This window comes from Copidosoma floridanum, unplaced genomic scaffold, assembly GCF_036245765.1.
Source record: "Copidosoma floridanum isolate Cflo_tuat_1 unplaced genomic scaffold, Cflo_Japanese_pri ptg000020l, whole genome shotgun sequence".
Taxonomy (NCBI): Eukaryota; Metazoa; Arthropoda; class Insecta; order Hymenoptera; family Encyrtidae; genus Copidosoma; species Copidosoma floridanum.
In genome coordinates this window covers 31,476,307-31,500,865 of record NW_028321897.1, presented here as the reverse complement: position 1 = coordinate 31,500,865, position 24,559 = coordinate 31,476,307, and the positions used below count along the sequence as shown (strand labels likewise).

At 34.4% G+C, this 24,559-nt stretch overlaps 1 protein-coding gene and 1 pseudogene across 1 annotated transcript in view; both read left to right on the top strand.

Annotated features, from left to right (window-relative positions):
• The window catches only part of LOC106645354 (ATP-dependent RNA helicase DHX30), a 270,690-nt gene that overhangs the window by 108,925 nt on the left and 137,206 nt on the right, over positions 1-24,559 (top strand). The gene's annotated exons all lie outside the window — the stretch shown is intronic.
• LOC149374441 (uncharacterized) lies at positions 16,171-23,838 on the top strand (annotated as a pseudogene).

The following is a 24,559-nucleotide window of genomic DNA, read 5'->3' as shown; positions in this document are numbered from 1 at the left end:
TGATGGGGCAGTGAAAGGAGGTGGGGGAAGGGCAAGAGAAATCGTGTGAAGGAAGAGTAAACTCGATTCAATATTCATTGGGTTACAACAACGTAGAAACAAAACGAATTTTCTCTTAATTGGTGGGGGCAGTGAAAGGACGGTGGGGGGTTGGTTGGATAGTACTAGGGGAGCAGTGGGGGTTATATGGAATGCCTCACACATTTAACTATATAATATAGGAATATGTATACTATATATAGTTGAAAATACTAACTAATTTTAAAAATATTAGACAGATAATTGCTCAATAATATTTTCCGCTTACATATATGTACATTCATGAAAAAAAACTGAATCGTGTGCAACTTTGCAATCACAATTTTATCACCCAACCTACGACTATTTATTAATTATAATATAAAGTTTAGCTTTAAAAAACACAACTTTTATTTTTCGTTACTTCAAGGTCAGTCAAGTTTAACTTTCACTTGAGCCTTGGAGCTTTGTTATAAACATATGTTACTTTTAATCCTGAGCTGATTAGAGTTTTGATAGCCAAGTTGGCTACGTTGCTGTGCAATTACTTTTTCCTTTTATTCTCACTCATGCCATAACTTTTTTCATCTTTTTTTTTTCTTTCGAGATTTGACATTTTTTTATGATGCAAGTATGTATTTTTGTGACTTTAGTATTTACTTACGTTTGATGTATACATTCTGAAATAAATACTGACTGGTGCGTCACATATTTTATCAACTAACAAATATGAATATTTTATTAACTGACATATATATATATATATATATACATATATACATTTTTTTCTTATTGTCATGAGAATTTTTTAAGACTAATAAGTAGTTAACTACTGATTTTTTATTTGCGTCTGATGTATAGCAACAATTTTTTTTTTTATGAAATTATGTTTGTATAGCCAACAAAATAAATATTAAAACGGCTTTACTGCGTTCTACTTTGCTAAGTTTGAATCATAGCTTCGTGCAGTTAACTTTTAAATCCAGCTCAAAGTATTTGCATAATTATTTTAGAAATCACCAGAAAAGTATGCAGTGATCTTCAAGTCGTTTAGATTATGATTTTTTTTTTGGTATAAATAATCGGTGTGTGCATTAATTTACGCAAACAATGATTACAGCCGTAAAAATTTACAAAACACTAAATTCATTTAATAGACCAAAATGCGTGTGAAAAGTTTTTGAAAATCTACAATTCAGTGTGGTAGTGCTTAAGTACGTCTCAAAAACTTCTGCCAATATTTAATATTCAAGTATTAAATACAAAAGATTGTACAGATGATTTATGGAAAGTACGTTGCACCTTATCGTGGCTTTCATCTGTTAATTTTCAACATTATTTTTGACTACTAAAATATTTTGACGATCTTTAAGTCCTGAAGCTTCGTTGTACTTGAAATTTAATGAGCTCTTGCATCATAATTATTGAATGTAGCTTCAGGTTAATGTTTAGTATGGATTTATATAACAAAAAAATAATACTAGTAGTAGTAGTATGATTCCAACGTATACCCATTACAGAGTTCTTACGTATCTCATGTCCCAATATCTTTTTAGTTTTTTTCCATTATTACTACTATCCTATTTTCCCAAGAATGCGAGTCTTTCGTGCGGGCCCCTTGCAAAGTTCTCCTCAGAAAACTTGGTCATCCATCTTACTGGGTACTATTTCCAGGGCGCAGCGATTGTTTCAAGCACACCCCAGCTATTATCAAGTTTAATGGAAAGGTATTTTTCTAATAAACCATCTAACTCACTGTACCGACCTTTATCTAACTCACTGTACCGACCTTTTTATAACCAACAGTGACTTTATTCGATAGGCTGGCCAGATGTTGGCTTTTCCTTTGCAAAAGAAGCCCCTGGAGGTCCGGACATCACCAGAAAAAATCCACTATTCGTTTTAAAATTTGGATAAGTGGTGTTTCGGCATCCTGGATACTCATCCCATCGAAAAAGACCGAGAAAAAATCTCGATAGTCTTAGACAGAATTCGAACCTACGACCCCTCGAGTATCTCCGGCTAGGGGGCTAGCACGCTAACCACTAATCCATCGAAGCTGGCAAAAAAATAACACTATTTAATATAATTAATATAACCTTTCTATGTAATGTAAATTTTTGTACACTTTTTTTCAACATCACGAAGGAAAAACATGGAGTCGTACATCTTAGAAGTGTCATAAAAGCTAGTTAAATTACAAATAGAACAGTGCCTTAGAACTCAAGGTCATCGGGTTATGTTATTAATCAGTAGTAATGTTAACAAGAAACAACTGAAAGTCACAGTGTAGTGTAACGTACTCTGTCTTTGTATTTCATCTGAAACTGTATTACAAAATATTTTTATATGAAATGTGGGATGAGCCATCTTGAAATGTAAATCATAAGCGTTTTAATTATATATCAAGCATATTTATTTAAATCAATGATCATTTGTTATTCACATTAAAATTTTGTTTTAATGAAAACAAAATTTTTTTATTCATTAAAAAAGTAATAGTAACGTCTTTAATATCAAATTATCATTGATTTAAACAATTATGCTCGACAAGTCACTGAAAAATTTTATGAATTACCTTTTAACGAGACCCATACAAAATTTCGTATCAAAATATATTTTAAAATAATATGAGAAGACATAAAAAGATAAAGTTCGTTACACTACTCTGTGACTTTAAGCTGTTACTTCTTGGCATCACTACTAGCTAATAAAATAATTCAATGGTCTGTGTGTCCTAAAGCATAGTTCTAATTGTAATTTAATAAGCTTTCATGGTATTTCTTAAAAGTAGGGTTCCATGTTTTTACTTCGTAAATTGTTAAACAAAACTATAAAAATAAGTAGTGTACAGAAAAACACACATTAAATAGTGCTTCTTTTATCTTTTTTTTACGTACATACTCAACATTAACTTGAAACTACATTTCGAATTTATGATATAAGAGCTCATTTAGTTTTGAATGCAACAAACCCTCGGGATTTGAAAGTCATCGAACTATTTCAATGGTTGGAATTATATTGAAGAATAACAGCTGAAAGCCACGCTGAGGTGCAACGTTCTTTCGATAAATATCTCTACAATCGTTTATATTCAATGTTTGAATATAAACCGTTGGTTAGACAGTTTTGACGCGCTTTGAACTATTAAATCAATGACGTTTTCTTAATTTTAAGGCTACAATTACTGCTTACGTGAATTAATGTACGTACCGGCTTTTTATAACAAAAAAAAAATCAGAATCTAAATGACTTAAAGATCATTTGCATACTTTTCTAGTAATTTCCAAAATGATTATGCAAATACTAGAGAGATGGATTTTAAAGTTAACAACGCAAATTGGGGTTTAAACATCATCACGTTTTGCGTCCCATTCATGTAATTGAAATTGTATCAACGCTGTTTCAAGATATTTAACGACAGATTTAGCTGCTTCAGAAGTAGTTCTTCTAATTTTTTACTTTTCTTCCTGGAACGTTCAAGCTTAGGAGTTATTCTACTGCTGTACACATGTATGCGGAATTTGTAGTTGTGTTAAATACTATCGTGGTTACAGTATGGCCACTGGCAACGTATTTTTTTGCTTCAAACATTTATTTTGTAAGGAAAAAAACTACTTTCATAAGTAGTATTCTGGGGCGTGGTAAATAATTAAATTCCTATTTGATATTTGTACTCAGGTTTGAAATAAGAAAAAAAAACACAATGCACTGAGCAGATTGTTTATTAAAGTAAAAGATGCAATTAAATAAGAAGGTTCTCAAATACAATCATGTAAACTAACGTTCTTATGTATTTTTTAAGCTCTTATATGATCTTCTATATAAAAATATATTAATACGTATCACTTCTTCAAACAACGTTAATAATAGTAAATTACATGTATATGTATATAAATGTGTGCAAAGTTGCAGACACTTTTAGTATTTTTTTACCTATTTTAAATAATTTTTAATTTCCTATTTTTAGTATCGTTTTGTTTATTCCGTCTATCGTAATTATGATCACTCGTTTTTCTACAAATTTTGACTAATAACAATTTTTGTACAGCAAAAACCCCGTGTTCGTAAAGTTTAAGTTTTTTATCAAACCATTTAAGAAATACGTCATTTGTATGTTTTTTTACAGTTTGGTTTAAAGGTAGTATCAATTTTTTGATGCCAAACACTTGTATAATGATCGTTAAATGCATGTAATTGACAACTAATAATTTTGTTCTAGTAATCGCTGGCTGTGGTTAAATAACTTATTGCTGGTAAATTTGCATCTGAATCGGGATATTCTCTTTTTTTTAAATATATGTCAGTATTACATAAGTTTTCTGTCAGTGGTTTCAACATCATTTTTTGCAATCACAACACTTATTTTTCATTAACGATGCTTTGCACACGTAACCACTTAGAAAATCAATTGAATTTTGTTCAAACAGTTGTTTGGCTTCTAAATCAGACATTTCTGTACAATCGATTGGTACAAATGATTGCATCATTTCAGCCATGTTTAATAGCTCATTAATTCCTTCAATTTTCGAATCATTGTATCCAGGCAAAACTTAACTTTTTTCATTCTCTTGAATAACTACTTTATCAGTCTCCGAGTTTAGAGAAATTTCATTTATACCAATAGAAACTTTTATACCTTTAACCAGAGAACTCTCACTCGAGCTGATTAGAGAGTGTGCTTCATTTATCGTGATGTTACCTCGTTTACTGGCTCCAATAGCATCTGTTGGCAAAACGTGTCCAAAACTTAATCGGTACATTCGACAAGTAGAAATATTATTAAAGTCACACCTCTTTCGGAATTGTAAGTGAGTATGCTTAACGCAAAAAGTTAAAGTATTAAAAAACATCACGTCTAGTGCTCGAAATTGCATGATATCCGAGTATATTATGGTCTTCAGTACACCGAACCATCGGCCTCTAGTCCAATCGAAAAATTTATAACTGGCAACTTATTACAAAACTGTTAATTTAAAATTTAAGGAGGTTCCAGCTCCCTAGTGTCGCCATATTAGACGTATTTTATTAAATAGTTTAGATTACGCTAAATCTAAGGGTAACCTTTTTTTTTATCCTTAACCAGACAAAATCTTAAGAAATTCGTGCTTGAAGCTCGCTCTCTCAACTATAGCGTTTATGGCAGGTAGACTAAAACTAATGATTTGCAACTTCAATGGAAAGTGTCGGGTAATGTCAGTACATCCGTATTGTAGGTTATAACTTCATTTTTCTAATGCCCTCTTGAAAAATATAAATAACCGAAAAAAATTTTAAGATATTCTATTTATAACTAATCGAGTCGTCGTATTTCTGCAGGTTAGTCTATGTTTTTCTTCGGCAGTGATGTCAACTATCAACAATTTTTCACTTCCTTCTTTGATTTTAACTTTATGAGAAAAATTTTTCTCCCGATTGATTTTATCAACCCCTTCGCCGTTAACAAAAAATTAAGCAAACGAAAATATGTGCAGAAATTGCCGTTGCCACCCGCTGCGAGCCGAGTGCTAACTCCGCTACGTTACTGCCGCTGCGCGAGGTTTTTAGTTGAAAAATTAATTAATCATAAACATAAGTACTGGGGAATGTCTGAAAAAATGTATTCTCATTTTATTTTTCCTCAGTTTTACGATAGTGCCATTTATTTTGACGCACCTATTCTCTGAGAAGCCAAAAAATGCATTCTTTTAATAGTACTTACCAAAAATTAAGCTTCCCAGTGCTTTTATCAATATTTGCTTACTTTTCTATACTGCTGCATCATTTTTTGCCTATTACTAGTATTGAGCATCAATATAAAAAAGCATCAGCAGAAAAAATATATACTTGCAGTGTATGGAAAAAAAACTAAAAACTATAAACTGCACAGTATACAGTACAAGTTGTTTGCTTCCTTGTCACTGCAAAAATCGAGAAATTTGGCTGCACTCCTGCCTACCGGAGGAGCTGCTGCCCAGCACTGTTTACGCGTATATTTTCAGTTGAGGCTATGGAATCTAGATATGCCAAAAAAAGCGAAGGATTTTGGCTAGTAAGCGACAAAAATAGATTTCTAATGCTAACTACAGTAAGTACTTGACCTGATAAGTATATGAAAAAAATCTTTTACAGTTGTGACAAACGTTGTCACAGCAAGTCATGTTATTGTACAAAAATTTTAGTCAAGTGTTTCATATTTTGTATTCAATGCGAAGTAAAAAATTGTTCGAATATTGGAGAAGTAGACGTCGACGTAACGAGTGATGATAAAGCTGAGGACACCATGCAAAACGTCATTGACTGTGTTGTACAAATGATAAGTTATTTTGTGTAGCTTAACAATTATTCAGACAAAGAGGATCCCAATTCTGTTTGTCATGAATCGCAGCACGCAGCCAAAAAACATCGATTATATGAGCAATTTCAAATTTTAAAACTATATTTTTTGTTATTGTAATGAATGCTACACATAAGACATAAGACACCTATAACGTATATAACTACAATGATTTATTTACATCTAATTCTTGGAAAACTATAAGTACTAAGTATATTATGATGTTAGTACAATTAATCGGCAAGAAGAATTAAAAATACAATTTTTGGTGATTGCGTCTGTGCCAACAATGACGCAGCAGTACAGAAAAGTAAGAATATATTGATGAAAGCCCTGGGAAGCTCAATTTTTGGTAAGTACTATTGGAATAATGCATTTTTCGGCGTATCAGAGAATACGTACATCAAAATAAATGGTGCCATCATGCAGCTAAGGAAAAATTACATAAGATTACATTTTTTCAGACAGTCCTCAGTGTTTATGCTTATAAATAATTAATTTTTGCAACTAAGAACCTCACGCAGTTAGTTCTTCACATATTTTCGTTCACTTAATCTTTTGTTAACGGTGTTGATAAAATCAATCGGAATAATGTTCTCCAACTATTTGATCTTTGTCGACTTCTTTCTTTGTTGATGTGAAACATCTATTGGCGCGCTTGGGGGTTCGACCAACGCGATGAAGCGACCGTGCAATGGCACGATCTCTGGTTTAACTCCGCTCGGCACGGCTCGGCTCTCTGTCTCTTTCTCCGCATGCTTACTGCCGCCCCTCTCTCGTTTGTAAAGTGTACTACCCGTATACATTTATAGCTATATAGAAGAGTATATAACAATTAAACATCATATATGTATTGTACATTTAGCATATACATATGTACGCATACATAATGTATATTATGTATTATATGTATGTAAAAAAAACTTTCAAATTGACTGACTCCGAGAATCGAACCCTATCTTTTGGATTGGTAATCGCGGACTTAATTGACTGTGCTATGCAGCAAGACGATCCAATTATTGTTCTTATTATTTATCAATCCCAACCGAGAAACTTCTGAATTAAAAAATTTATCTAGAATTGGGCGTTTTTTATATTATATGTAATTGAGCCTGCTGATTTCAAAAGAAATAGTTATAATTATTTTAAAGCAGTCTAATAATGTCAAAATTGTGTAAAATTGTGTTTTAAAGTTCGTTTTACTTATATCTTTTAACGGTTTGATATACAGAAAAAAATTAAAATATCAGTTTGTAGGGCAAAAAATTTGTTATCAATTAGCACTTTTAGTTTTGTTTCTACTAGCGCAAAATGTTTGGAAAAAAATGAAAAAGGCATTTTGGCAGTACCTGTAAAAGTGAGTGAGATAGAGAGAGCCATTGATCGTCTGCTGTCGTGCTTGCTATCTCTCTCTCTCTCTGTGGGGTGGGGGGTGAGTCATTCCTTTGTCCCAGAAGGTAAAGAGCCTGGGGGTAATTTTTTCAGAGGATCTGTCATGGAATCGTCATGTATCAGTAGTGTGTTCTAGGGTGCACGGTGTCCTGCATCGTCTTCGATTTAAGGGTGGTACTTTGACCTATTCACTACGCAAGTTGTTGGCTTGTGTATTAGTACTGCCGCATTTTGATTATTGTTGCCTGATTTATTTTGATTTGGCGGGATATCTTGATATTAAGCTGAAACGACTCCTTAACACGGTTGTTAGGTACATTTTCCATCTTAGAAGGGATGCAAAGCTTAAACCCTTCTATAAGAAACTTAGCTGGCTTACACTACCCTCACGTAGAAACTATTTGAATTCAGTTACTTTATATCGCGTATTAACTACTGATAGATCTGCTTATCTAAAGTGCTTGCTTAGCTCGACTCATTATCTGCGTAGATTGGAACGAAGTGCTGCTTCGGGTCTTTATAAACCAGCGATTTCTACCAAAATATATGAGCGATCATTTACAGTGTCGGCAGTTGCACTTCAGGAAAAACTTCCACACTATATTAAAGTGTCAAAAACTCTTACAGTATTCAAGAAGTCTTTATTTTTATTCTTGATTTTAAACAAATGGATTTAACTCAAAAAACTTAAGTTAATGTGATATCGCTTTTATTGCAGTCAATTGAATCTGTGCACTAAGTTCTAATAAGTGATCTAATGGTTATGAGCATGTTAATTAGTTGAAAAACTGTGTAACATAGTTGTTGTTAAAAGACATTCTTACTAGTGCTACTATGCCATATCATATCATACCGTATCATATTTTATTGTATTATATTATATTGTAATTATAAGTATCAATGAATAAAATATAAGTTGTACTGTAATTGTGCCATCCGGGTCTTTGGCCCTTGGCTTAATAAATGCTCGTTATCAATCAATCAATCAATCTCCCTCTCAGTTGTACTCATACAGGTAAGCCTTTTTCATTGCTTTTTTAAACATTTTGCGCTTGTAGAAAATGATGAATTAATATTAAAATTAGTATCATTTTTTGATCATTTTTAAAAACTTTCTTCTTTGTGAACAGGATTATTTTAAAATATTAATATTTGACCATAATGCAAAGTTTTTCCGGGGTCTTCTAATTATGTTTATTTAAACTCCATCTTAACCCGTCTTTAGTAAAAAGCCAACGAAATTCGGGCACGTGTGCAACTACGCACAGTAAACAGGTATCCGAAAAGAGACAGAGAGACAGAGAAAGTAAGACACACGAACGTTTGTTAAACTAATGTATGTACCTATGTGTAGGTAGGTAGTACAGATACTCTACGCCGTGTATTATTGTTCTTTCTCGTTCTCGTTGTTTATATGTTATGAAACAAAAAATATAGATACATAATTTGCTTTTTCCTATTCTATAATATTTACTGATAAAAATAAACATTTATAAACAAAGTCTTTTTAAAATAAAAATGTGAAATAAAGATGATTTCGAGTCAAAAAAATATGTACTTTTTCTATCTCATGCATTTTTAAGAAGCTGGTTTGCGCTTGGTAGAAAAAATAGGATTCGCCACATAAGCGACATTGCTCTGTGGCTGCCTTGCGCTCCTTGGCCCCTGTTTCGCAGGTCTCTTGGGCCGCAAAATAGCCCTGGAGACAACGACATTTATCTTATAAAAATTACTATTTTGATCAAAGACAATCAAATATTACCGAGCTCAGTAACATATTCTTTAATGTTTTGCATCTGTCCCATGTCCCGAGACCCACATCTGGTCCTTTTAAACAATTTTTTATATTTTTTTGAATACGTCATGCCTCTGTAGAATTAGCACCCGAACAACTTTTACATTACCCTTTTTTTAACTTTACACTTTACAAGATGATTGACAATAACCAGAAAAAAGCCAAAAAAAAGAATTTATTTTACCATGTAAAACCGTGTTCCTCATCGAGCTTATCATCAAGACTTTTGTACGTCATTGTTTATATTTTTCTACTAATTTTAAGGCTAATTCTGTAATGATAAAAAAGACCACGATGGTCAGAACCTTTAGTACCCCTGCAAATAACCGAACGCTTCGATAAGTTACATGACATTCCTTAGCGTTACGCACTATTAATTTTCATATTGGGCAGATATAATCTTCAAATGTACGATCCTGTAGCATTGGCTTAATGGCATGGAAAAATCGGCAAAAATAACTGTAACATCCTCGATTTTTATAAAATACGAAACGCCCTAATTAGACTGCTCAAATTAATTTGCGTGCATTGGTAAGAGCATTTTTCGTTGAAATGTCAAACTTTTTAAAGATTTTTTAACTTTAACAGCATTCAATTCTTAAATACAATTTTTTTGGCCGTCTAGAATGTGAAAAAATTTTACTTATGTTAACAATTTTAAGACTCCATGCCGTAGAAAAATGAAAAAATTCCTATTTTAATTCCCGGTGTCGTAAAAACTGTAAAATTACGAGCGAGATACGAGCCAGTCACGCTTAATCAGCCCCTTTTTGCATCCAAAACTAATAAAATATATTTTGATGGTCTGAATTCTATTGTTTCTTTAACACTTAACATTTCTTGAATAATTGAAAAAGTTTCTAGATTGATATCTCCTTAAACAACGTTGTAATTGACTGAGACATGAAATATACCGTTTTCGGCAGAATGACCGATGTACATATACCTTTGCCAGGGCCTGGTTGCGGCCTAGTAAACGAGTAAAGAAATTGGTGAGTCTTAAAATTTCTACCTATTGGGTATTTTCGTTTTTTATCCGTAATCGACATCGTTTATCAAAGGAGAAGTATTGAGTATTTCGAAAACTGAGTCTGTTATCGTCAAAAAGCGTCTTAACTTTGTTTCGCTACTATCTCAAAATTATTATTTTTTTATTTCTTTAATATTTTCTTCATAATGGGCCAACTTCTGTGTTATATCAGAAAGTTATTCACATATATCTTAAAGAATGAACGTATCAAGAATAGATTTCGTCGAAGAGCACTATAAATAAACTTTATTGTTAAAAAATCAAATGGTTTTATAAATAATAATTTACAATAAATTTTACACAATGGATAACATTCAATATTATTGTTAAGTACTTAAAAAAACATTATTATTAGTCATCTAAGTAAATAAGTCATGATGTTATGGTACGTTATACGTCATGTTAATTGGTGAAAAATCGAAACGTTCTACTGACGCTTTTTTTTTTACCGACCAATTATTTATTTATTAACATTCTGACAGAAGGTCTTGAGTATTATATTGTTGTTTGTAACGTAGATGATAAAATTATAACATTGATTTACGCATAATATACTTACTTTGCAGAAAATTTTGGAGTTTGTTTTAGTTTTCCGCTGTATATTAATGACTAGCAGCCCCCCGTCTCGGCTTCGCCCGAGACTTACTAAATAAAACACCGTAGTGTGTTGACACGTAATGTGAAACATTATTAGTTAGAAAATTTTACACATATTCCCGATACATCTCAGAACAAAAATCTTCTTATTAAAAACATATTTTTTCGGAATCCATATAGTTTATTTGGTCAAATAATAAGGTGTACAAATTCAAAAAAATAATTATGCTGAAAAGTACTGTGCGTTCTTTATGCCATAAAATAATCGATGGCTATTAGAAGTTGTTGATTTGGTTTCTTCTGTGTAATTCACGAAAAGGGCTATTTTTTTAAGCTGTCAAGATTTAAAACCCCCAAAAAATTTATATTAAAAAAAAATTGTTTTTTCTCATATTTCACAATTTTATTACCAGAGCAACAAAGTCCTGGACCTTAAACCCAACATTTTTTTTGCCACAAAAACACAAAAACATTTTCTACTCATTACAAAATCTGAAGTAGGATCTTTAAAGATTTCAGAGATTGCTGTGAGGGTACAATGAAAAGCTGATCTCTCACGTAATGGACTCTTAAGTTGACGATTTTGACGCTGCTGTTTCAATCTCGATAAATTTTCTGCGTCAGTTTCTTGACGCCTCAAATTGTATTCATTAGATACATTTGAGGTTTTCTTTCCAATATACCCTTTTACGACTATTGGTATGCTTACGACTTTTATGGCCCCTAAAGGCTATTTTCAGTCAACATTGTTAATTTTAATACATTTGTTGGCAAGGTAGTTCGACGTCCGATGGCCCTAAAAAAGACCGGTGAGCTTCTTAAGTTAAATCTTTTTTGACTGCAGTTGACAGCAAGTGTGACTGCCTGGATACCTCAGGGTGATCTTCTCTGGCTTACTGTTAAAGACCCAGACTGATTGGGAGAAAAATTACAAAGTCTGAAGCTTTGGGGCTAGTTGTAGTGCTCTTTCCCAACGTCTCCCGGTATAACGTCAAAGACGTTGGTGTCTAAAGCACCTTTTTTATTTTGCAGATTTAGTTGTTTTGGTGATCTTAGATGGGGAGATTGGTTATGGATACTTGTCCAGTGGAGGCTGTCCCGTTGGCTCAAGTTTTTTTTTCCTTTATAGCTATTATAGGTTTGCCCAGCGCAGACCTTGGAGAGGATCAATGATTCCTGGTTGAATGCTTAGAGTCGAGAGGGTAATATCGAGTCGTCGGTCACCGGGTTTCCCAGCCTTGCGAAGAACAACTCCGCAGGTGACGTCTGCCAGTGAATAGCTGACTTGGTTTAATAGTGCCCGTCTTTAGTTAATATAGTCTTTTAGTTGACGAATCGCTTCCGGAAATGGTAATAAAAATGTATTTGTTGGCAAGGTAGTTTACACTAAGGTGGCCCCTAAAAAGAACCGATGAAATTGATGGTTAAGTAGGGAACGTAAATACTTATAATGGCCCTAAAAAGAGCCAGTGGTGGAACTTCCAGGCTATTCTTTATTATTATTCCTGATGATAAAGAGCTGGCTACGGGTTGCTTGATTCTTACCCTGGGAGTCTCGATGTACGGAGACTGTGATGGAGGGAGGTACGCCGCTGACCAAAGAATATCTCGTCTCGGGTCGTTCCCCGGATAACCAACTGCTCAATTGCTCATCTTTAGACGGGAACATGTGGGTAAGCGCGTTGGGGACGCGACTACCAAGAAGGTAGCTGTTGTGGCTTCCCGTGCCCATCAGAGCTGTTTTTCCTTGCTTACATTTGTAGCCACAAATTCTTTAACTACACCAGGTGGGATGGTGGGACTGCCACACAACTCTGAAGAGTTGGTGCAGATTGTGCTCTGGCTAGATATGTCTCCTGGTATTCTGGCAGAGACGGCATCGGTTGGAATTAATTTTTTTTTCTTTGATCGCACTCGTCAAGATTCAGGGTGAAGGGACACTTGGGTCAGTTGGGTCCCTTCCCCCTTTGAGAAGAGTGTCGTCCCTAACCGGGATACCCACCTGCAGGACTATCACCAGCATTCTCTGAACAGCTTGATGAGCTGCCGAATCTCGACTACACATCTAACGATACGCTCCGGCCTATTATAACCACACTTATTTAATTATGTTGCAGGTAGCTTCGATTTTATGTCGACGCTACCTAGCGGATTTTACTGAACTAAAGTGAAAAGCTGGCGTATTTTTGCAAAACTTTGAGCTCATTTATTGCTATTGTTATTAAATTTTTTAAGATAAAAACTATACTAAAACCATCTAGGAAGTATCATGAATCAGTGTGCAAAATTTCAGCAAAATCGGTTCAGTAGTTTTCGCGGTTAGCGATTACAACGGTTTTAGCGACTTTGCTTTATATATTAGTAAGATAAAAAATTGTGTACTAGTATTTCAGTATTATATTTTAGTGTTTTCTGAATTGAAAACTGTGGTTCATCTTTTGTAATTAACTACAAAATGTGAAAACGGATTAACTCACCTGATTTTATGAAAAAATAATAAATATCCTAACTTAAAACTATGCCCAAAACGGTAGAAAATACTAGAAAACGAAAAAAAAAAGTTGTCCCTCGAAGACTTTTTTTTTACCGTTAATTTTTTTTTGTACTTTGAAATAATCATGAGCGCTGCCCGTAACCTTCAGAACCAAAATCTGATCCTGCCTGCTGGGCTGCTGCCTCTCCTTTTACCTCTCTCCCTACACCAATACATATGTAGCCTGCTCTAACCGCGCTCTCTGTCTCTCTCACTCATGTGGCATCTACGCAAATACCTGTTTTTAACTTTTATTTCAAAATTTTTAGTGAGTCCAAAAAAAGTAAAAGATCTTATCGATAGGAAGTTTTCTACTCTACATATTGGTATTTTTGTTTTTATCCTATCTTTTATCGTTTTTGAGATGTTATCGAAACAAGGTTAAAATGCTGTTTGACGACAACAGACTCAGTTTTCAAAGTTTTTAATATTTTTCACGTAATCAGCAATATCGATTACGTCTAAAATACAAAAATGACTTTATTGGTAGCAAATTTAAGACTCAGCAACTTTTTTACTCGTCTATAGAGTATAATAACGTCAGTGTTACACAAGCACGCGTTCTATCTCACTCACTGTTATAGCATTGGACAAAATACCTTGATTAACTTTTACCTTGAAATTTTGTGCTGGTCAGAACAGCAGTTAAAGATCCAAACGAAAGAAAATTTCTTACTTTATACTCTTGTATTTTTATTTTTATCCAGTCTCTTATCATTAATGAGATATAAGCGAAGTAAGTTTTCAAAGCCATTTTTACAGTACTCAAAAAAGATTTCAATTTTCTAACTTTTTTTTGCGTAATCTAAAAGTTAAAGTACATCTTATTTTACTAGTATGTAAAGCAAAGTCGCAAAAACCGTTTGTTGGTCAAACTTCTAAGTGGAAATGCCTGAAAGATTAAGTACTGACAGGAATGTCGGGATGTATTAAGAAAGAACAACAAGTTAGATATATTTGAAATATATTTTTGGTTACACAAGCGAGGAAAGTGTTAGTTGGCGTTGAAGCGAACGCCGCTTCATATATGCATGAGTACACAACACACATTAAAAGATTTTAACTCAATTGACGAGTAAGCACGCTACGCTTGTAAGTACAGGTATAATTTAGGCAAATGCACGCGCAACCATTTACACGGGAATCGAAACCAACTCGCACGTTAGACAGATGTACACACTCCCGTAACATTACTGAAAGCTTCGTTTCAATTCAAGAAACATCATGCAACGCACATGCAGGTAGATGTACGCACTACAATAGCCACATATAACGCCACACACGTACAGCGACGCAAACCGTTTTGCCTGATGCAATTATTATGTACAAACACTGATGGAAAAACTGAGGCTGAGTAAATTCGCGAATACAATTAAGTCTCGACATAATTCGCTGTACAGCACTAAATACCTGTGACGTCATGGATCGGCCGTTCCAGGTAAGCGGTCTGTAGGTAAACAGCTCGTGGTTGACTAGAGAACAGCTCGTGGTCGACTGGAGTACAGCTCCCAGAATAGGTGGGGATGAGGACAGCCCGTCCGCACGGTGAGTGTGGATGGAGGGCAGCTTCTGGTTAGAAGCAATGCAGTGAGATTACTCACTCAGGTTAGAGAGCAGCTCTGTGAACAGCAGGGGCGAGGCACTCTGTCTGACGGATGTACAGTAACTGTCGTTCTTGGCAAGCGCGCGCCTTTTTCCAGCCTCTTCCCTCTTCTCTCTCTCTCTCTCTCTTTCCCATTTTCCGTTTCCCTCGCACTACAACTCCCCTTCCTTCCCTTTAGGTTACTAGCCAACTCCAAACACCGTTGTTATCGCTAACCACGAAAACTACACATCTGATCTTGCTGAAATATTGCATACTGATTCTTGACACTTTCTAGAAGGTTTTAGTATATTTTTTATCTTAAAAAAATTAATAAACATTAGCAATAAATGAGCTCAAAGGTTTGCAAAAATATTCTAGCTTTTCATTTCAGTTCTGTAGGATCCGCTAGATGGCGTAAAAGTAAAGTCGAAGCTAGCTGCAATAGAATTAGGTAAGTGGTTATTATATCCCCGAGCAAAGTACCGAAAAACACAGTGGATCATCGGCAGTGCATGAAGCATGGAGCTGGAAGTCGTGCAGCTATCCCGGGTATCCCCGCTATCGATAACGCTGTTCTCAAATAGACAACCAATTTAAATCGAACTCCATCCCGAAGCACTAAGATTGACGAATGCCACCAATTAAAAGATGCTCTGAACGCTTACGTCTCCGGTGAAATATCAGGAGACATCTAGCCAGAGCTCAATCTGTTGTAGCAATTTGGGGTTTCAAAGCCATTCTTTCAACCGACCTGGTGCTACCAGTGCAGATTTTGCTACAACAGGAAGCCAGGGAAAACAACCCTCAGGAGTTTGGGCAGACCCATCAGCCTCCTTCTTAGTGGTTCGTCCCAACGGCATACCTATAGAGAAGGTATTCTCTTAGCCCATTTTCCCGACTAACGATGAGCGATTGGTTATCCCGAGAACAATCCGAAGACGTAGTACCTTCCTCTAGTATCTCCATACTCAGAGACTCCGAAGGTAAGAGTCAAGCTATCTGCAGCAGGCTCTCCATTATCAAGAATAATAAAATTAAATGGCTGAAAGTATCACCACTGGCCCTTAGGGTCATCATAAGTATTTACGTTCCCTAGGTAACCATCAATCTCATCGGCTCTTTTTAGGGCCACTTAATGTAATCCCATTAATTAGTGTCACATCAATTTTTTGTATTATATTGTATTTACAGGCACTGGTACTTATATTACATTATGATTAATCGCGTCACCCATCTAAGCACTAACCGTGCTAAAAGCTGCTTAGCTGCCATGATAGATGATACTGCAACTCTACTCTATCGCTCCAGTACCGTATTGGTTTTTTATACGTAGATGAATAGAATTGAAACCCTAAGTAGTCATAGAAATAAAGCACTAGAAATGGCCAAAGTTTCAAAACTTGAATAAAGTTCAATGAATTTTTTATATTTTTCATTAGTTAAGATAATCCCAGGAATGGATCCAGAAGTATGCACTGAAGCGTATAGTTAGAGAAACGGTATCATTCAATGTCTGTTACTTGAAACTCAAACTTGCATGCGCTGCAACCGTGCCACTTGATAATCAAAGAGTATGTACAAAGAAAAGAGAATATATAGCTTGTCTTGTTGATCTGTTATAATAATATCCACATTAAAATATAGCCATTAATATTTTATTTATAATCAGAATTATAAGTCGTTTTTAAGTTTAACGTCATTTACCTTGTAAAATGAATAATACATTGATAGAGATTATTTTTTGGGAATTCAATAATTCAGCTTCGAAAAAAAGAATTATATGCCGGAACGATAAAATAATTTTAGCAGAACTGCCTTCCTCATTAATAGACATAGATTCAAATTCATGGGCATGTTATTATGTAAAAGTTACGTGTACTTTAATAATAAAGTTGTAATAAAAGTAATCAAAAAGTTATTTATAAATCAATTCTGGCATTTCGTTACCTTGCAGTTATGAAAAATCTTTTGTGACATATGGACTGCGTATAAACGCACTTTGATTCGTTTTCAGGGTCACCTCACTACAAAGAGATACTTTAATAAATTGATATAATACTCTCTACTAGTGGTCACTGTGGCACAGTGGTCAAAGCTGCGGTTCTTGTGGCTCAAGGGCTTGGTAATACAGTAAATGCTCACGACGTCGAGACTCGGCCATCACTTACTTGACTTGCAACTCTGGAAAGCTTATTTCGTATGTGCGTATTTCCAAACGGGGTCCGATGGTTTGGAAGCCATGTGAAATAAAAAATTCGTATACATACAGAGTAACACAAAAATAAAGAGCGGTTATACACACAGTTCGTCAGAATAGCTGTAAAATAAAAAAGTTGATTATTATTCGCCACTATTCGAAGCTGAAAATTTTTTTTCTTATAAAATGGTCAATCGATTCTTTTTGTTATTACAAACAAATATTAAGCTTCTGGAGATAAAAGAAGTAACACTTTACTTTGAATTCAGTATCATCATTTTCAATGACATAGGGCGTTCTTTCTTTTCCAACACTATCTTGAGAGATCAATTTTTGTTGGTTACAATATCACTAACGTGTTTCCGTCATCTGATCAGGTCGAAAAACAAATGGTAGCATAATTTTCGTACAGATATATGATAGCTGATAAAACTACAGTATAGTATTTTTTATGATTGGGATCTGAAGGCCTTCGTATCAGATTAAAAATCTGATAAAAGAATAATTCATTTATAAAAACCGATTGTGTCTCAGAAAATAAAAATAAAAGTCCCTGTATGATTTATGGCCTTCGGACTAACGTTTTTGAATAGGTTTACACTTATCTTATGTTATGCGGTATCAAACTTGTGGCTACATAATACATGGTTAAATATAAAATGTACATTGAGCACTGGAACTAGCTACTGCTGCCTTACATGATATACCTCTGGCAGCAGCAGTAATCTTTATTGTTATACCAGGATACCAGATAACATGGTATGGTACGGAATTCTACCATATCTGCATTTGTTTGCCATGACTCTTTTTTTAAAAGTGGGAGCATTAGGTGAGCTAGAGTATGATTTGTAGGTATGTAGACAGAAGTTTTGCTACATACCATTTTTTGCTACTTAATCATGATAACATTTTCTTACTTTCTTCCTGAAGTCTACGTTTTGAATACATTAAAAAGTATTATGAGATCATTACGGATATCCCGCTACTTAATCCTTTATTTTAACGTCATATTTCTATGTTAAATGTCAGTGAACAGTTTTAAGAAGATTCAATAATTTAAATAAAATACTGGGAAAGAAGTTAAATTTTATATAACCTCTTTTTAAAGTTTTGAAAAACTAAGTATATTAATTCAACATTTTTTACCAAGTAATTTTGGTCTTTGAAACAATAAAGATTGAAGTCATAGGCTCTTATGGAAATCAAAGAATTAAGGCTCGTGTTGGCTACAAAAGTGAAAAAAAGCAGAGACGAAGAAAAGCAACGTACTCAATGCATGTTCATGCAATCCTAAAGAGTTCGGTACTTTCAAAATGATTGGTCATCACACATTTTTAAAAGATATAAACATAACAGCAGGTCTTAACTCGACTTTTCACGATGTTAACCAAATCCAGTTAAAGAATCTACTATACTTTATTTACAAGACCTTAAACTTTAGTCTTTCGCCATTAAAAATTTATTTGGCATTTTTAAAAACTCATAATAGACTTTTATTGGAAGAGAAGTTAGATGTTATATACTATTTGTTAAAAGTCGCCTTTTTAGGTGGGAGGTTCTAAACGTGGTATGGCAGTTAGGGGAAGCTGAAGTTGTCTTCGGAGGTATTTAATCAAGTGTTGGAACTGAACAACGATGAGGGTACTGTGCCAATGGCTCCAGTCGTGTTATGGCAGGCATCTCCGTTGGAATCTGAGTCATCGTTGAAGCAGGTAGGAGACTAATTCGTGCTGTGCAGTGGGAGAGACGGGCCAGAGGCTAGCGTAGTACCACTGGACATAAATTTGAAAATTTGAACTTGGCGTAAAGTTTATAAACAAATTTATAATACTACAGGAATAATAAATAAATAATATTAACACTGAATTATTGATTAAATAATACCTTGGATGCTATTATGTTCATTAAAAAAAATTTTTCTCACGAAGGGAAAGATTAATACTTTTTACAACATCACTTTTAAAAAAGACAGTATTTCGAAGTATTTTTAAAATTTTATTTTTTAACTCTAAATTTGTATAAGAGATAGCCAGTTATACAGAAATGTATTCTCCGTAACAAAAAGAGCAGACTTCCTTGTTTAGGTTAGCTCAACTTTTTTAACAGAAAATCTTATGGAAGCTTCTCGATTCACTTCACTTCCTATATTAAACTATCTAACTTCCTTAAGTAGAATTCTTCGTTCATTAGTTCCTATTAATAGTTTTTATACTGTGCATCAAGTTATTTGACAGGCCATATCATATTCAAAACCACTGTTTGATAAAATTACATTTTAACAGGTATCTGTTTTCTATCTGTAAATACCCGTGTTATATCGTTGATAATAATCATTTAACTTATACCTCTGATGTATATTAGGGGGTTGTGGATGGATCTCACGCTTCTTTACAGGCCGCAGAAACAGCAAATGTCCAACTATCTTACTTGATTAGCTTAATTTATAAAGTAAATAAAATATTAATGGAGTTGAAAACAGTTTATTCCGATGGAAATTACAATTGTAAAAGAAATTGGTTTTGTAGAGAGACGCATTATAAATAGTGCGTATTGTATAAAATATGCAAATACTTTCTAGAATAATTTTTCTTCTTATGTTATTCATCTTCTATATTCATAGGAATTGAGTGCTTTAACTCTAATAGTAAAGGTATGGATGCGGAAAAGAGCAATTGACCTTTAAATGAGCACGTATTTGCTAAGAAAAGTCAAAATATTATTGTTATAATTACTAACTACGTGGAAAGAACAACCTGAAGGAAAAATAACGAGATACCTTTATTACAAGAAAATAGCCATAGATGAATCAGATACGTAAACATAAAAAAAATGTTTATAATAGTCTTTGGTTTTACAAAACATCGGCTTAACAACAAAATCCGATGCCCACAGTTATGTAACAAAAATAAAGAAAATTTAAATTCTCTGTCTGAATCACAAGGTATGCGAATTGAATGGTTCTCATATTCTTTGCCCTTACATTACTTACATTTGCTTATACATTTCCAAGATTAAGGAAATCTATATGTTACTTATTATCACTTATCGCAACGCCATAAGGCTCCTCATGGATGATAATTATGTAAGATGACAATGTTACTCAGTCTTCAAACTTATAGTACTGGTAATTTGGCTTATACTTTCCTAGTTTAAAGATAATGATTTAAGTGAACTGAGCATTCAGCTTAATTTAAAAAAAAAACTTGTGTAACGTAACAAAATGAACAAATCTAATCCTAAACACCTTACTAATATTTACAAATTTATTTAAGGTAAAATATCGACCTATAAGGTTATCCTCTCTCACTAGACTTACGTAAAAGGGAGCGAAAAAGAAAAACGCGAATTAACTACCTCGTGCTTATATTTCAACAGCATATTAATAAGCATATTGCATTTCGGTTGTGCGTACAAATAAAATCAAGAATATTAATAACATAATACTTGTGTGTACTCACGATGTAATGGCTAGCACGCCTACGGAGACACTACGTAAATTGGATCAGTTGAGCTATTCTGGGATTTGCCTTACTGTTGCGAGGAAACGTTTTTTAGACTCATTTTATTGATTAACAAGAAAATTTTAGTAACACGCTCATCCTAACTGCTCAACGAAAAAACTCAACGATAGAAAAAGCAATTTTCACAAGATAATAAAAGATTACAACCTGTACATGCCATGGTCGTCGCGTGGGGTATTTCTAGGTGATAGCCATGACTGTATGAAATTCTTAATTAATAGGCAACATTAGTTAGCACGCAGGCAGTTTTTGCAACATTTATTTGTTACGCTCTAGCATCATTTAAGAATAGTAATTATAAATAACTAACAAATTATACATCAAAATCAACTTGACATACAATATAATGGAAACATCCGTGGCGAAGCACAATTCATGCAGCCGCACCACTGAATCCTGTTACAATCTACCCGAGACGTAGGTCAACAGATCTGATGTACTCCAAGATACAGCCCTTAAAGCAAGGCAAAGCAGACACTGCACGAATACTTGTAGAAATAATATTTCACAGCCGAGCTGTAGCAATAGTAAAACTACTTTTATACATACCAGTGCGGGTCTACGGGACAATAAGGTCGAGAGAACTAGATCGTGTAGAGTTAGTGTTATTCGTAGGTTTACAGCTAAAGAACTACTTGAAGTATAAGGAGCATCCGTGAAGACGAAAACCACCAAACAGGCCATCTTGTAATCAACCCTACTCTCGAAGCTGAGGACAGAATACTTTTTATAAATTAGCAAAATATGCTCCCATTTTCAGTGTCCTCTCAATAAAATAAAAGGCTGCATTTCTACACTGCCCAAGCTTGAGCTTCGTATCAACGGAAAGTTCTAGAAAGAGAGTGGCGCAGTATTCTACGTACGAGAAAACATGGGACCTTACAAGGAGTAGACGCGTGCCTTTCGGCAAGCAGTCACCGCATCTCCTGAGCTGGGACAAGGAACTAAACTATCTGATCAGATGTATAGTGACTCTTAAAGTTCAACCCTCCATCAAGTGTAACGCCTAGTATAACCAGCTCTGAGGAAAACTCAATAGGAACACCATTCATATACAGCACGAAAAGGGAGTCTAACTTATCCAGCGAGTTGAGATGACCATGAAACCCATACCTAGTAGCCCTCGTTTTACATCGATTATTTACTAATCTGAAGAGAAAGAGGAGAGGAAGAAATAGACAGATAGAGAAAGATAAAGAGAAAGGTATTTCACGAGAAATAAGGTATACAACATCAGTTAAGGAAATACCTCAAGGCCAGCTTACTCCAAACAACTTTTAAAAAATCGAAATTTTTTTTTTTTCATAAATTGCTACTGTATACTCGTAGAAATAGTATAGAATTAGTCTCGAAGATCAGCAAGACCGAAAAGCAGGTATAAAAGAGTGGGGAGCGCTGCGGTAAATCCGGCCGCTCGAACGCCTTCGGTAGCGACAGCTGCTGCGTGCCTTTGGATCGTCTTATTGTTTTGTTCCCTTCTATTTCTCGAAAATATTCTGTCCTTTATAATTGGAGAGCGTCCTTTGTATATAATATACGGCAGTACAAGTGAAATTTTTGTTGGTGATGGTTGTTTGCTTGAGTCCTCGCATGCGTTGATAAATTTTTCGTTTGTGTGCTCTCAAAATTTATCATGGACAAAAAAAAAGTGGTGTCCCTCATAGATCAAGAAAAAGGAATTTTTTTGGTAATCAACTTACTTCAAACGATGATACAGAACAAACCAGTGTTGCTGCAAAAAAACTGAAAAACGCCGATCCTCAACTTGAAGTGAAAATCCATCCGTTGCTGACGTACGTGATCGTTCAGTGGTCTGTATTTGCTACATTGCAACAGAGAGTTGTTTGTGCAAAGTGTAATAAAAAAGTGGAATTTGCAAAAAGTGTCGAAAAAGGATTAGGTTTTGAGTTACAAATTATCTGTGATTGTGAGGAGAGTGAACCAATCCCTTCATCTCCAAAAATCAAAAATGGTTATGAAACAAACAGAAGAATAGTTTATGCAATGCGCTTGTTAGGAGTTGAATTTTATGGCTTACTGAATTTTTGTGGACTGATAGATATCTGAGCAACTGCATTGAGTATAACTGGCTATTATAAATGCATAGAGCAAGTTTATATTGTATTGAAGGCTGTTAGTGAAATAGTTGTCAAAAAAGCTGCTAAAGAAGAGCAAGAAAAGAATAAAGAGAGAGGATTACCCAAAGATAGGCTTACTGTTTTGGGCGATGGTTCCTGGCCAAAAAAGGGGTTCACAGCTTTACTCGGTATTGTTAGTTTGATCGGCAAGTACACGAACTAAGTCATAGATGTCATAGTAAAATCGAAGATTTTCCAAGCATGCAGTAACTATTCAAAAACATTCCCCAAAAATATGCCAGAGTTCGATTCTTGGTTTACCGAACATTGTGAAGCAGGCAATTGCACAAGGGATCATGATGGTAGTGCCGGTCTTATAGAAGTTGAAGGAGTGGAAGAGATGTTTTGGAGGTCTGTGAAGCAGTACGGTGTTATGTATGAATATTATGTCGGTGACGGTGACTCTAAAACTTTCAAGAGACTCGAAGAATCTGAACCGTACGGCGAGGCTGTCAAAATAAATAAAAAAGCATGTGTTTTACACATAGGCAAAAGTATATATATATACGTGGTAAAAAAGCCAAAAAAACCAGCCAAAACAGAATTACAACCATCCTCCAGCTTTCGATCAGGTAATTCAAGATCTTTTACAGACAATTTATGAAGAACTAACCGATAAAAAGTTGCTCGAGAGATGTTTCGGGGCTAACACGCAAAACAATAACGAAAGTTACAACTCATGTGTTTGGAACATAGCCCCTAAACATAAGTTCTGAGTAGAAGTAGAAGCTCCTGAAGCGCTTAAGGAACACAGAACTGCTTTAACAAATGCAAGAATTCTTCAGAATGATGCTTACGAAGACCAGGAAGGAGTTGTGTATGAAGCTGGAACGGATATGTGAGTAAAACTCACTTTTTTTACGATTTTTCACAAATAAAAACTTTGAACTGATTTTTCTCTGAACCACGTTTTTTCGCATGGATGACACTTTCATTTTAAAACTATTGCACTTATCGATATGAACCAAACGGCATTTTACTCTTTAGATGTCTGGCTATGGCCTCAAGCAGAACCAGAAGTATTCATTATTATTTAAAAAAGTTATAAACAATTAAAAGTGAAAAAAAAGGTAAAAAAAAAATTCAAAAGTCCGCCATTTTGTATTTTTTCAGTGAAAGTGTTTCATTCTGCTTGAGGCCATAGCCAATTCGATACAAAACATGAAACCGTTTTGTTTTTTTGCTTTCAGATAATTCTTTTTTAAGAAATTATGTCATCCATTTACGAATCAGATGAGTTTCAGCAGCTATTTTCAGGACAGCCATTTTGAAAAAAAAAAATTTTTTTTAAAGTAATTTCATATATGTGCTTTCATACGTGATAAACTTGATTACTGAACATGTTTTGTGCTATAAATAAAATGTATTGAAAAAAATTGCGTTTTTTCGAGTAAGCTGGCCTTATCACAATCAATTTTATACGTCCATACTTATTCG